The sequence below is a fragment of the Gossypium hirsutum genome, chromosome A04 (genome assembly GCF_007990345.1).
Source record: "Gossypium hirsutum isolate 1008001.06 chromosome A04, Gossypium_hirsutum_v2.1, whole genome shotgun sequence".
Lineage (NCBI taxonomy): Eukaryota > Viridiplantae > Streptophyta > Magnoliopsida > Malvales > Malvaceae > Gossypium > Gossypium hirsutum.
This window is the reverse complement of record NC_053427.1, coordinates 10171406-10186830: the sequence shown is the minus strand read 5'-3', so window position 1 is coordinate 10186830 and position 15425 is coordinate 10171406. Positions and strand designations below refer to the sequence as shown.

The 15425-nt window shown below is 29.8% G+C and overlaps 1 long non-coding RNA gene across 1 annotated transcript; it reads left to right on the top strand.

Annotated features, from left to right (window-relative positions):
* Positions 1–255: 255 nt before the first annotated feature.
* Positions 256–1122, top strand: LOC121227942 (uncharacterized). Its single transcript, XR_005925465.1, has 2 exons — positions 256–406; positions 702–1122. It is a non-coding gene; the product is annotated as an uncharacterized lncRNA (long non-coding RNA).
* The last annotated feature ends 14303 nt before the right edge of the window (positions 1123–15425 follow it).

The window sequence follows — 15425 nt, the reverse complement described above, 5'->3', positions numbered from 1 at the left end:
CAAAATATCAGGGCTAAATCATAAATAAAATAAAACAAAACTGTAAACGTAAAAAAGGTGGAGGGACTAATTGGGTAATTAATCCAGTCCTCCAAACACGCGGATCCTCCCCGGTTAATCGGGTCAACGCGCGGATCCTGGGGCCTTAAAACGTCGTCGTTTTAAGCTTATCAGACCAAGCTAAAACGAGACCGTTTTGAAAGGGCTATATAAGCCAAATTTTTAGTTTTATATTCATTTGAAACTCGAGTTAAAAAAAACTTAAAAATTTCCTCTGAAAGAGGGGAGAGGAGAGGAGCTCCGGGCTCTAGCCTCCGTAGGCCACGCTCCGATCATTGGTCCTACACGCGCCCACGCGCCGTCATTCACGGTGGTCTGAGGGTCTAAAACCGTCATCCTTCCACAGGTAACTCCTCTTTTCTTTCGAATGCTACTAGTTTTTTTAAAAACAATTTGTATATTCCTATGAAAAGAGAAAAGAAACGTAAATAAAAAAAAATCACCTTCTAAAATAAAATCCATTTCCTGTTTCTTCTGTGTGAAATCTCCGTGTGTATTTATTTCTGTAAAATTCTGCGGTCCCTTGTACAATGAAAGCATTCGGGCTTTATAGCCACTATTGTTATTACATATTTTTGGAAAGAAATCTTTCCTTCCATATTTGTTTTGTTTGCTGTTGTGGTTCTTTCCTTCTTTTGCAGGTATCATCGAAGAATTTGGCAGTGAATGTGCTGGTGTGGATTCGCGCGCTGATTACGGAGGCAGAGTCACGGCGCTGATGGAGGGTCACTGGAACGACGTGAGAGATGAGCAGACACGTCCGTTGGGATGGCTTCTGGAAGTTTCTGTTTGCGGCGCGAGGAGAAAGAGCTAGGGTTGGAAACCCTAGCTGGTAATTTTAAGTTGTGGGCCTTTGTTATTTGGGTTTGGTTTAGTCCTGGGCTAGGTAGGGTGTAACCAGTTTGTTTGGGTGTGTGTATAACGGGTTTGGGCTATTTTGGGCCAGTAATGTTTTAGGACTTGGGTCTGATGTGGGGTTTGGATCAGTTCATTATGTTTAGACGTTGGGCCCCATTGTTTTGGGCTTTGTAACCTGGACCTTTAATGGACTGTTTAAAATAAATATTTATTTATTTATTTTCTTTTGTTTTATTTAAGCCCGGTTAAATTTGGGCTATTATAATTGTTTTCAAATAATGTAGGAGATGATTAATATATAAATGTCCCATTATGAGTTGTTTAGGATCATATTTGAAATATTGTAAATACTTTGTTTTGGAGTCTTCTCCTCAATCGTTTTCCATTTCTTTTATTTGTTCCTTTTGATATTGGTTGCTTATACATACAAGTCCAAGCAAAGGGATTAAATCGCAATGGCAGATATTCTGAGGAAGTATGATTTTGAGATGCATTTTAGACGCTAACCTCTCCATTTTCATGTGTCTTATTGTTGTCCTATATTAAACACTAAAATTAATTAAGTTCTTTTATTAACGATTTTTGCTTTTGGACACATTGACCGTTAAACATCAATCAAATAGTGGTATATGACAATTTATGATTTAATTTTTATTTTTCTCACAAAGAATTATAAATCATAAAAAAAACTATTAAATTTAAAATAAAACTTATAAAATTTATAAAATATATAAAAATTCGTAAAAAAAACTTATAAATAATATAAAAATTCAAAAAATAATATATAAAAATTATAAAAAAATCATTTAACCCCTAAAATCACACTGAACACATGGCATCAGACCAACAATTGAATAATGAGAATAGTCATCATTAGGGTCATTTTCATGTTGAATAAAATGTTCTCAATTTTCCACAAATAAATCAATAATTGTGGGACTCTCTCTTTTTTATTGATATATTTTTTTAAAAAAAAAAGAAATTATCTCTAGTTTTTTATATATAGTACATTAATTTGGACATTGAAAAGTTGAAAATTAGTTGCTAAGAATTGTATAATATAAATTATTTTTGGTACGGTTAGATATTATAAAATTAGAATTTCATTATTCAATGGTTTTCAACTATCAACATATGTCAACATGAAATATTTTGACGACTATTCTTATTATTCAATGATTGGTCTAATGTCACATGTTCATTTTAATTTTAGGGATTTAATTTCCACGAGGAACCAATAAATGAATTTTTATAATTTTTTATATTTTAATATTTTTAATTTAAAAAATAATACTTTTTTATAATTTATTAGAACTTGTTTTGATTTTTTTATGATTTTTTATAAGTTTTATTATTTATTAGAACTTGGTTAGTGAGATAATGGCTTTGGGTTAGACCTGTAACTGGGCCTACTATCCTACCAAACCTGGGTACTTCCCAAACTGGGCTTTGCTCTTGATTTTAAGCTCTCTCTTACCCAATATCTTATTTTATTTCAATTGAGATATAATAGTATTAACATTAATATTGAAGAAAGCTTTAGGGATAAATATTGAATTTTAATCCTACATTAACTTTGATTTGGAGCGATTATATACTTTAATTGTAATTTAAATGTACAAATGAGATTTTGGTTTTTATTTAGTTATACATATTTTATAGAAATGAAAACATTCATTTGATTTCATATTGGATTAATATAATTATTTGTGTAGGTAGTATCAGAGGCAGACCTAGGGGGCTGGCATGGGCCCCGACCCCCCAAATGGAAAATTTTTATTTAGGCCCTTTAAAATTTTTTAAAAAAATTTAAATTAGTAAAAGTAAAATTACACTTTGGCCCTCCTAAAATTTTAAAATTTTAATTTAATCCTTTAAAAAAATATTCGTCCCCTAAAAAATTGTTTTGCCTTCACCCCTGGGTAGTATGTATATAAAAATGTACTATGTCAATTATGGTATTAATTGTTTGTGAAAATTAAATCAAATTAAAAAATAAAAAACCATGTACATTATTACATATTAAACTAAAGTTGACATAAACTTTATATTATGTCCTATACTCATTAATACACTCATCCAAATGTACTAAGTTTAGCTTAGTCCATGTTGAGCTTGGATAAAGAATTTTAATTTCAAAGCAATCAACTTGATTTGCCTCGTCAGCATCAACTTATTGCTCATTTGATATTAGAAAATTAAAGAAAAAAAATATTTGGATTAAGTTGGAGGTTTTGAAGTTAATCTTATTTTAATTTCGACCAGAGGCTGAATTAATTAAGTTATTGATTTGTCAGTTTAATTGGTTTGATTAAAAGATTATTGAAATTTTAAAATAAAAAAATAAAAAATTATGATTCAATCAGTTTTTTTTATCTAACTCAATTGGTCTGTACCAATTCATATCTCAATCGGATCAAAATTCTTATCTAAACTGATACCCTAATCGATTCCTAATCTAACCAATCCAATCAACTCATCCGATTCAAACAAGTTGAAGCTTCAAATTTTTTATTCAAAATTGGATCTGAATCAAGCTTATGAACGTACCATTAATAAAGGCACAAGGAGATGGTGATTTACCTTCCATTATTGAAGCTAAACGTTAAAAGTAATGGCAGTGCGGCTCACACCAGTTATAGCGACAAGTCGTTTTTGTTGGCTAATGATTCCTTGTGTTAGACTTTGTTGAAGCAATGTCTCAATCGTTGTCATATCTTCTCTACCCTACTTATTTTTATTTTTGGATATAGATAAAAATTTAGAAGAATTTATCCTACATCATGTAGATAAGTTTCTTTACTTTTGTTGAGGGGTATTGATTCCTTCGATAGAAATTTTCGAAGTGTCGTCTATTAGGTAGTCGGTGCGATACTCAGTAATTGAAGGTATTGTCCTGGGTTTGGGTTTTTTTTCTCAACTCCACAAAGAGCCTCGTAGGTTCACGGAGTGGTAGCACCTTGGTTTGTTGAGGGGGATTGACTCCGTCAAGAGAAGTTTCTAAAGTGTCGTACGCAAGGTAGCTGATGCGACCTTCAACAATTGAAGAAATTGTCCTGTTGTCTCTCAACTTTGCGGAGAGCATCATAGGTTCACAGAGTGGGAGCACCTAGGTTTGTTGAGGGGGATCGACTCCTTTGGGAGAAGTGGTACCATATCTCCTTGAAAAGGCTACTTATGTCTTGGTTGGTGGTTCGATCCCCCACGCACACATCTTCCTCTGGATGATGTGTAGATAATCAATCGTGGAAGATGTGTGTGAGGGGATCGAACCACCAACCAAGGCATAATTAGCCTTGGTTGACGGTTCGATCCCCTACAGATGCAATTTTCATAATTTATACAATCACTCTTCTCTATAACAATCATATTTGTCTACCAAGTTTTTGCTTGTTATAAAGAGGTGGATGTTATATACCTATAAAAGTAAGCTGTTATAGAGAGATAATTATTGTAAACTTACCATATATATGAATTTTCATCAAATAAAGGAACTTAGAATTATGTTTAAAAAAACAAGAAAGTGGGAATCAAATCAACAAAATTAAAATACGTATAACAAGTTCATGCATTATTGTTTTCATGCATATTTTATTTTACATTCTTTCACATGATTAATTATAATGTTCATAAATCTAACAAGTTCAATTAATCAATATGAGTCATCAAATTAAATTAATTAATTTATCATAAGTTATTATATTAAAGTAATCAATTTATAAGTTTATGGTGTTCCAAATTCACAGTAGAATATTTACTTAGGAAACTTAACAATTTATTGAATTGATATCTTTAATTCCACCCATTGAAGATTATTTTCGTTTAATAAAATATGGTTAATAGATTTTTTATGTGAAAACTAAACATTTTATTCAAATAATATTTTAATTACAATAATTTTTATTTAATAAATTATAGTTAATAGGCTTGCTGATATGAAATAGTTATAATTTTACTTAAAATTTCAGATAATGTGCTATTATAAAGAACTAATTTAATAAAGGGAGAAGAATTGTATGAAATAGGGATATTATCCTTTTCCAATAATTTAATGTCACATCAGCATTTTCATCCTAAATTTTAGGATTTTCATGCTAAAAAAATCAAATCCAAATAAAAATCCTGAAAATTAGGATGATTTTGTTAACATGGAATTAAACTATTGGAAAAGGATAATCTCCTTGTTGTTATTATTATAAGTGAAAAATTATTATAGAGGGTTAAAATAAAACATAAAAAATTGGTTTTACTAGACACTTGATTGTTATAGCAGGTGGCTGTTATAGAAAGGGCTGGCTGTATTTTTACCAATACTAACACCTCTCCTATAAGCTTGCTGGTCGTATCTATATCAACTGAGACGCTCCCTAAACTCTGTGAACCTAGTTGGACTTCCATCGGAGTTAGGGAGACAAAACCTCCCTCTAAATAAAACAATACCTATCGTTGAAGATCCGATACCCAACTCACCTCGACAACTTCTATTTAGTTGCTCTAATAAGTTATAGATCTAATAAGAACTAATAAAAAATTATTTGCATGCACTAAAGCCGAGTTTAAAAGTCTAAAAGTAATACAAATGGTGAGAATATGACAGAAGTGTGGTCCTTGATACCCATTACTTTGGTGGCTATAAGTACCATTACTCGTAGCTTTCCAAAACTCTCAAGCATTGCTTCCAATTTCTGCCACCTTCATCCATTATTTTTACAATAGTTATAATAGCAATATGTCTGTCGCTATTAATTAGTTTTAAGAACAAAAACCTGACCAAACTCTCATCAAACTTTTTGCGACGATAATTACTCCTATTTTTCCTTTTCAGTTGAAAATTACCATTCTGAAGCAGAAATCAGCATCCCCCAATGTACCATCACAATAATTACTCCTATTTTTAGGTTTGAAATTAGGCATCTATAATTTTAGGAAAATAAGTTTTGGAAAAAATAATATTTTATGGTGTTTGGATAATTTTGCATAAAATAATTTTCACTATTTGGTATTTTTTTTCTAAAATTATTCTCTAAATGTTGTTATTAAGAAACAAACACAACGTAAATATATTTGCTAAAAAATATTATAGTAGCATTTTGTGTTGACAATTGAAATTTATTTTATAATAATTAATATCATATATAAACTTAATAATAAACAATGCCTACTAAGACTTAATTTAAATTACACATATTATATATTACATATATGAGAGTGGATAGCGACACATTTGAATTGAAAGAGATAAATGAAGTTAAACATGATTTAAACAAATCTCATATTTAAATAATTAAAATATTACTATTTTATACGACATAAAATTTATTATTAAATATTCATAAATTGTAATATATGTATTTATTATTAAAATATTATTATAAAATTTTTTAATAACGCTTTAAGAATATTATTTAAAATTATTATTGTTGAAAGTCATTATTAAAATAAATTTGTAATATTAAATTATTTATTAAAATAATAAATTATATTAATAAATTATTAAATATATGTTTAATAATATTTATATTAATATGTTAATATTTTTTAAAAAGTAAATAATATTAAACTTAGTTCAAGTTAATTTTTATATAAAAATAAAATTACTTATAAAGGATTTCTTTTTTTCGAAAATGATTTATATTTTTTAAAAGGGTAAATTAATTTATTTTAGGTCAAATTATAGGAAAAAGGGACTTATTTTCCATAATTCACAGAAAATGACTTAAACGAAAAAAAAATTACACTTTCATTTCAAGAAAAACAGTTTGGTCAACTAAAAATAAGCCAATTTTTATCTAAATTGACTTACCATTTTAAAAAATGTAGGTTATTTTTTGAAAAAAAAATTCTTTTATAAGTAATTGTATTTTTATATAAAAATTAACAAGAATCAAATATTATATTATTATAGTAATAATAATTTTTTGTATTTTAATATCAATATCAATTATTATATTGTTTAATATTATTAAACATACATATTTATTTATATTTAATTATTATAAATATAATAAATTATTAATATATTAATATAATTTTTTAATTTAATAAATCATATAGTATTACAATTTTATTTTAATAATAAATTTTAACAATAATAGTTTTAAAGTTTAAATTTTAAATAATATTCTTAATATATTAGTGGAAAATATTTATATTAACATTTTTAATAATAAATATATTACAATTTATAAATATTTAATAATAATTTTTTTATAGTATATAATATGAATATCTTAATTATATAAATATGATAATTTTTTAAAAATCATATTTAGCTTCATTTATCCTTTCTAACTTTAACGTGTGACTATCTCATATACACACTCATATATGTATTATATGAAATTTAAATTAAGTTTTAATTAGATATTATAAATTATTAAGTTTATATATGATATTAAATATTATAAAATATTATCTTATCATAAAGTAAAATTCAATTATTAAAAGGAAATGTCGACTTGAACTAGTTGTTATTATGCTAAGAAGCTGAGTATGAATGGAAGTTGTCGAAACTAGTTTTTTGAAATCGAATTTTTAAACCTTTTTTTTCAATAGACTTTTATATAAAAAACAAAAACGGGAGTCGTCACCAATCCTTTTTATGAGGTGTGATCGGATCACCTAGGAATTTGATCGTTTTAATAAAAGGTTTGATTTACTAAAACAATAATTTTTTGTAACACCCCAAACCCAGCCTGAACGTTATGGCCAAATCTAGTGATGTCTCACGAGATGGGTTTTGGAAACCGTGCTAACTTGGTAAAACATCAATCTTTAAAATTTACTAAAAACCACAAATTAGTCAGTTTTTTTATCAAAACTTATTATAGCAGAAGCCTTAATCGTTATAGTTTGAAAACACATTCGTGTTTTTAGGAAAACTGTTGTTTACATAAAAACCTTCGTTTTAATTAAACGATTTTACGAAAGCAATCAAATTGAAAAATAATCCAAAAAATAAACAGTTAAAAATCAAATAGTCTAGAAAGTCCCAAAAATTACGACTCTCAAATAAGTCCAAAATTTAAAATAAACCAAAAGAACTAAGTTTAACTATTTTACGACATAGTGGTCACCGCTGTGTCTCCGTCGTACCGATCTGCCTAAGTTTGAGGATTACCTGACAAAACAGACAAATAGATGTGAGTTTACGTAAACTCAGTGTGTAACCCAATAGAATTAGACAAGCAAACATACAGAGATATTTTAGACAATCAGATGCAGAATCGGGCTTATGCCCATCTCAAATACAATTATAGAAACAGATGTACAGATCAGATAATAGATTCAGATATGCAAAGTCCTACCCCCATCCTCTACACACCAACTCCGACCATCCCATCACACCATGTGAGGTTAAAAACACCCACCCATCCCTACACACCACATTGTGTCGTTATGACACGTATCAGATATAGCGTAGCCAAGCTGCCAGAAAATAGGTGATAATCGCTATACAGAACACTTCCTCCAAATATATATTAAACCCACCCCAAAACAGATGCAGATATCAGATATAGAATCATCAGACTAAACATGCTCAACATGTTTTATACAATAACAGATACACATTAAACAATATAATCAAGCATACATTAGTATCCTAATCAAATCAGTCTGGCAAAGTTTCATAGCATACAGATAGGGTTTAATCAGTCCTTACTGACCCTACGGTAGGTCCACAGTTGAACAGAATTTCCCGCGCGACCCTAAGGAATATTTTAGAATTATGGCCCACATACCCGTGTAGGTCCACACGCTCAGATTGGCCTTACCCTGTGGTCCACACGGCCTGGCCCAAGGATCCACATGCCTGTGTGTCATACCCGTGCAGGCCTACACGCCCAAATTGGCCTAGCCCATGTGGCCCACACAATCACACTCAAGCCACCACACGACCGTGTGCTGCATACGGCCATGCCTTCGTCGACCACACGGCCATGTTCTCACAAACGGCCTACCACACGGGTGACCTCACGCTCGTGTGGCGTCGACAATATGGTTTTTCAGCTTTTTTCGACACTTGTTTTTCTGCGTTTCGGGTATACACCTAATAGCGTTTTGATGGCAATACTATCCCGAGCCTTCCAAAACCTAAAAACAGTATGCCCAAAACCTTTAGCAACCAAAATCGAGTTACAAAACTAAATCGATTCAATTCCAAAAACTTACCATTGCGGAAACGATTACACATGGTAAACTAAACCGTTGGAGTGACAAGCGCTACCTCACCGCCTTCTCCTATGCCATAGAATTCAACTATTAACACCAATTATCAGCCATCAATAAGATGGCCCAAAATACCAGCAATCAATTGTTAACGAAAAACCCAACTTCACTTACCCTGCAGATTAATGAATCCAAAAGAAACCGTAGCAACGACAGTTGCAAGAAAACACAACAATAACCGCACAAAAAGCAAAAAGAAATTGAAAACGAAGAATAGAGAAAAAAAAAGAGGAAAAAAAAGTCAAGAAGAAAGCTTGAAAAAAAGAACAAAATCAATCAGAATCTGATAACTCTTAATTTTCCTCCCACTAACCCACTAACAAACCACTTACTCAGAATTTCTGTTCAACCGAAACTCTCTCATTCAAACGAGCAAAAATAAACTCCCATGCTCGCATAGTTTACCACTTGAACCAACAGGGTCATTCTGATATGAATTTACAAATAATTTAATAAAAGCCCACTGAACAAATATAAGGCTTAGATTAAAAAACAACCAAAATTGATAGAATTGAGACTTGAACCCAAAACCCCTCATACACGCCCAGAATAATTAACCACTAAAGCAGATACACAATTTGTGTTAGATTTTACAGAAGCAGAAATAAATTATTCGAGGATTTACATTTTTGGTCTTCAAAATTCAAAAAATGGGTTCGAGACTTGGTTATGCACGAGGAATGATTAGCACCCTCATGACACCCAAAATTGGTATCTGTTGATTACGAGATGTCTTAGTGTCGAGAATTGAAAATTTGAAGAGAGTTTAAAACACGATCCCTTTTTGCATAATGTATACATTTTTTAGTAAAATCCCTTAAATAGATCAAAACGTATGTAAAAGGCTTTCTTATCTCGAGGTAACAAAAGGTCGTATCCCGTAAGTTAGGACACGACGTCTCGAATTCTCGAAAATAAGCTTGCCTTTTATTTTTTTTAATATTAAATCTTATGTATTTTAATTTTAAAAGGATATTTGGTTATTTAGATTCAACGAGAAAATCAAAAACTCCGTAAGTTAGGGCACGACTCCTCGAATCTCCAAATACAAAATATTGCCTATTTTTAAAATTTCCCTCTTTTTTTTTATAATAACATATGTAAAATTTAAAACGATGGGTATTTATCTTATTTGAGGATATAGTATAAAAAACTATGAGTAAATATGTTTAAACATGATTCATGACGTGATTTTAATGGAATAAGCTAAAATGGTAATATAGAAAATGGAACGATGATATATGAATAGAAGTTTGCGCTAATAAATGACAATAATATGAATATACTAATAAAACAATTCATAATATATATAATAGCAGTGATAATCACATAATATATACTTCTTTAATACTAATATGAACAATCAAAGGAAAAAAATAAATAATAAAATAAATAATAACAATGCTAATAATAATAATAATTGTGACAAAATATGCACATAAAAAAAGAAGAAGACAATACCAATTTTAATATAATAAGGACAAGGAAAATAAATAAATACATAAATAAATATGGAGGAAAATAGTTTATAAAATATTGAAAATAAAGGACCAAATTAAAATGTAAATGAAATTAAGGGTGCAATTTGTAATAAAATACATAAATAATAATAATAGTGAGAAAAAAAGGAAAAACACAAAAATAAAAAAGAAATAAATAGATAAATGTATAAATATATAAATAAATACAAAGGAAAATAAAATATAAAAGATTGAAAGTAAGGGACTAAATCAAGATCTAAGCAAAATTTAAAGTAAAAATCATAATAAAATAAACAAATTAAACAATAAAATAAGGTAAGGGATTAAAATCAAATGTGTGAAGGAAAGACAGGGATCAATTAGGCAATAATCCCCTTGTCCCTTAAATGCAGCATTCCCTGGAGACTAAATAGTCAAAGGACGAAAATAATAACAAAATCAAATGGGTAAATTTAAAAAAGAAAAAAGCTAAAATAAGGATTAGATTGAAAAAGAGTCCAAAAGCGAAAGGACTGAAAGGGTAAATAGACCCTTAGTCCAAAAACACGTGGATCCTGGCGGTCTTGGGTCGGATCTCGGGTCAAAGGCCAAAACGATACCGTTTTGGCGTCTGGAAATGAAACCCAAAATGACGTTGTTTTGGAATGTTATAAAAGCAAAAATTTTAAGAAAAAATTTATTTGCTTCATTTTTTAGAAAAAAAAAGCTTCCTCCCCTTTGTTTTCTCTCTGGGCACTGCCCAGAATTTGGCCATCTGGCCACCGTGACTACTGATCGCCGACGACGGTGGCCAGAAAATTGCCCAAAAATACCTTTTAAACCCTTTTTTTGTGTGGAACTCCGATTTGGAGTTGAAACTACTGAAAACTAAAGCCAAAACCCCCCAAAAAGAAAAAATATTCTTCGACTCCCGACGCCCTCCGCTGCGGCCTTGGCCAAATCCCCAGGGATTCAATGACCTTTCGGACCGGAAGAGACGCCGATAGCGGCTCGAAGACGAAAAGGCAAGTAACGTTTTTCCTTTTTTTATTTTTACTTATTATTATTTATTTGCTTCGAGAATAAAATCGGAGAAAAAATAAAATTGCTACCTTTTGAAACTTGATACTTTTTTTGTATTTCTCTTTGTGTGTCCATAAAAACAATACATGGTGTCTGGCTCTTATAGCTGATTTTACATATTATTTTTTTCTTTTTCTTTCTCTATTTTGCTATTGTTTTTGCGTGTTTGCGTTCATTGTCCTTGTTCTTCCTTTTTTGCAAGTGGTGGCAGAGGGTGAAGTCAACGGTAGTGGTGGTAGAGGGGGTGTCATACGGCACGCCTGCTGACGTGGCGAGGATATGACGCAAAAAGGGGCTAGGGTTTCTGATTTACTGAAAATGTTTAAGTGTTTTGGTTGAGAAAATTATTTAAGTGAAAAAAATAATTTATTTAAAATAATTTAATAAATATGATTTATTTTGGGAAATAGAAAAACATGTATTGAGTTGGATTAAATTAAAAAGTGTTAGGTTAAAAGCCCATAAAGCAAATATAATTGGACACAATATAAGAGAGACTCGATTCTCAATCATAATACATATGAGGGGAGAAACACTCTATTAGCCTACCCTTTCTCCTAGTTCAACCAGGGAATGGGATTTTCTATTAAATAAGTATTAATCATATTCTACTAATTCAACTAGGGTTTCACTTCCTCTCCTTATAAATAGATGGCATCGGCAGGGCTAAAAGATACAATAAGTTTTACACAACTTTGAGATATTGTTATTTTACCCGAAACTAGTTAGAATTTATTTCTAAATATCATTTTTTTAGAATAACAATTCTATCGGTTTCTATTGAGAGAGAGATTTATTGTCCTACTGAAAGTAAATAAATTATTTCTGGTTCTGTGTTTAATTCGAAATTGTTTGAGCCCATACTTAAAGTAGTTTGGGGTAAGAGAATAGCAGAGAAGGTCGTTCGGTTGAAAATCGGGAACATCTAGGATCCGTCTCGATCAAAGATTATGTACTATTTCTGGAAAAAAGTTTATTGCTATAAATATCACAAACCGACTCGATTTTCAAAATTTTTATTTTTCTATTGTGCAAGAAAACCATTTTCGAATCCGATTTTTTCCAACAATAATATCATTCCACAACTGTGTAATTCATAGCCCAATAAAAGGCAAAAGATATCATTTCATCAGCATTAAATGATAGATGGAAAGTAATATGACCACGAGTCATTTGTCTTAATGATTAATGATTTAATTACTATTCGATAGTAATTGACTTTTTATTAAGGAAGATGTGATGATTACCATTAGATAAAATAGGATCATATTGGGAGAATAAACTTATCCTAAAAAGATTAAGGATATTCTATGAGGGCAACACACCTATGACAAGGTTATTGGATGAACACCTATTTAGTAAAGCATGGCTTCATGACTAAATAATATTGTAATTAATAAGAGAAGAGTTAAAACTTTACAAATTATTTGAGCCCTCATATATGTTCTATTGGTCCCTTTATTAGCTCGAGACAACAAAAAATGAATTGCAGGTAGAACCAATAATATGAAATGAATGAAAAATGATGAAGTAAGAAATATAGATCACACATCACTATCCATAGTGAATGTGTTTTCTCTTTAAATACAAAAGATGACCTAGAAATTAATTTAAGTTCTTCAAATTATTATTTACTTAATTCTAACTAAATAATTGAATTTCGAAGTGAGAATTAAATTAATTAGACATTATGGATTAGTTGAATAAGACAATTAAATATATTTTCATCATTTATTCTACTATAGTAAAGTTGTCATTATTTTAACGGAATTAGAATTAGGTCAAAAAATTAATTTAGTTAATTTAATTAATAAATTAATTGAATAAATACATAATATTTTGGAAATATAAAATAAATATTGGGTTGTATAAATTATAAATGTTGGATAAAAATTCAGATTACACATATAATTTGACTCAATATATGAAAGACTCAATAAGGTCACAATACATGCAAGGGGTGACAACTCTAGTATCCAATGGTGTGTGTCACCACCCCTTATACTTGTACTTAAAGTAAAAGTTGTATTTTCAATTTAAATATTATTATCTAATTGGACCTTATTTTAACAAAACTCTTACACTAATACTTTATAAATATGAACTATGTGTTGAACTATTTGCAAACACAATATAAATGTCATTATTCTATCGGGAAATAGTGAAAATCTATTTTATAGAATAAATTATATTTTCTAAAAATAGCACATAATTCTGGTTGTAGAAAGAAATAACATTCTTGCTGAAAGTTAATAAAGTTTTCAGTATGTGGAATTGGTTTGGGATACTTTAAGCCCACACTCAAAATAGTTTATAGTTCGAGGATAGTAAATGAGGTCATTTGATAAAAAGTTTGAATCGATTCAACCGCCTTGTACAAAACACATGTATAACTTCAGTTAACAATAACTTGATTTTAATGAAAAATTTTAAATTACCTTTTTTTTCAACTGTTAATGATTTAACAACTCTGATTTTTGCAGAGACTGGTTCCCAGCTCTGCCAAGCATTACGAGGACCATGGCATAGCATGGAATTATCTTGGGCTTGGGAGCCCATGGGGAATTCGATGCCTCTTGCATTTTATCAAATTAAATTCAAGCTCCCTATGTAATTTTGTTTCATCAAATTGTGGCCTTGAAATGGAAATTGGGTATCTTTAATTGCTTTGCAGTTAGTTCTAATAACAATAAAGGTGCTCTAGCTATCCTATGGAATAATAATGTTGATTTACAACTTATGAGTTTCTTTCCATGTCACAATGACATAAGCAATCATTTGAATATGGAGGTTAACTAGGTTTTATGGTAAGCTTAATGTCCAATGATGAGGTAATTCGTGGAGGCTTTTTGCAACATCACCACTTGGAAATGTATTGGGAACTTCAATGAAATAATATGGTCCTTTGTGAAAACTAGAGATAGACTGTGAAATTAATATAAGATGAGTAACTTTCAAGATACTCTAAACTACTATGGATTTTTTGACTTGAGATTTGTGGGTATTTACATACATGGTACAAGGTTTGTTACTTTTGATATTTTAAAATTTTGATATAACAACATTTAAAATAAAGTGTATGTATATTATATTTTCTATGTCATTTGGTGAAATTATGGTTGAAAACTTTATTAAACATTTTAGAGACTTGTAAAAACTTAAAAACATGTTCTATATGTGCTTCATATTGTTTCAAATCTTTTTGAGTCAATAACAAAGTATTTTAATGTGTTTAAAATATTTTTCAAGGCATTTTGGTAGTAATACTTGAGGTCTAAGTATTGAAACCTACAAGTCATTAGCTAATAGCACTTTAGAAGGGTAAGGTATTGAGACTTACCAGCCAAGTCTTAAGACTTGGGAATACATGTCTTGAGACTTATACTTAGGTTACAAGTCTTGAGACTTACCCTTGTAACAACTATATATGACTAGTTTTATGACAAATATCGATACGTCCTTGATAAGTATCGAAACTTGAGTTGCAGGTATACTTTTTCAACTTGAAATTAATGCTTACAATGACTTCAAATCATTTTCAATGGCCATAAACATTTATAAACTTATTCCATGGTATAAATATAAGTCGAAAGGAACATTAAGACACAAGAGAGCAAAATCCCAGTAAAAATTTAAATAGAAAATCTTTCATTTCTTCATTTTCTTTATTTCTCTTGTACATATTCATTGAAAACTTATTGTGATATTTGTTCTTGCTTTTATATTTTTATTTTT